The sequence below is a fragment of the Penaeus monodon genome, chromosome 22 (genome assembly GCF_015228065.2).
Source record: "Penaeus monodon isolate SGIC_2016 chromosome 22, NSTDA_Pmon_1, whole genome shotgun sequence".
Lineage (NCBI taxonomy): Eukaryota > Metazoa > Arthropoda > Malacostraca > Decapoda > Penaeidae > Penaeus > Penaeus monodon.
The window spans coordinates 3,011,978-3,012,448 of record NC_051407.1 but is presented as its reverse complement, the minus strand read 5'-3'; positions in this window follow the sequence as shown (position 1 = coordinate 3,012,448).

Genomic DNA, 471 nt, shown 5'->3' with positions numbered 1-471 from the left:
GAGCCGCACGGGGCCGGTGTGACCAATCAGCCTCACATTTACAAGGGTGATCGTGCCCGGAAATGCTACTCACAGGTTTCAAAAGCGTCGGCGGCGGCCATGGTGGCAGGCGAAAATGGTGGCAGGCGGGAATAGTGGCAGATGGGAATGGTGGCAGATGGGAATGGTGGCAGAAGGGAATGGTGACAGACGGGAATGATGGCAGACAAGAATGGTGGCAGACGGGAATGAGGTAGGCGGGAATGATGGCAGAAGCGGAATACTGGCAGGTGGGAATAGTGGCAGAGAAGGGGAATACTGGCAGGTGGGAATGGTGGCAGAGATGGTGACGGCGACTGTGGTTATGGCAGTGTCCATGGCAGTAATGCAAAAAATAAATAAATGGCAGCGGAGGCAAAATAAATTGTTTATACCAAATGGAGACTGTCGCTGTTACTTATACTCTTTGAGTGTGTTTGTGTAAGAGAGAAA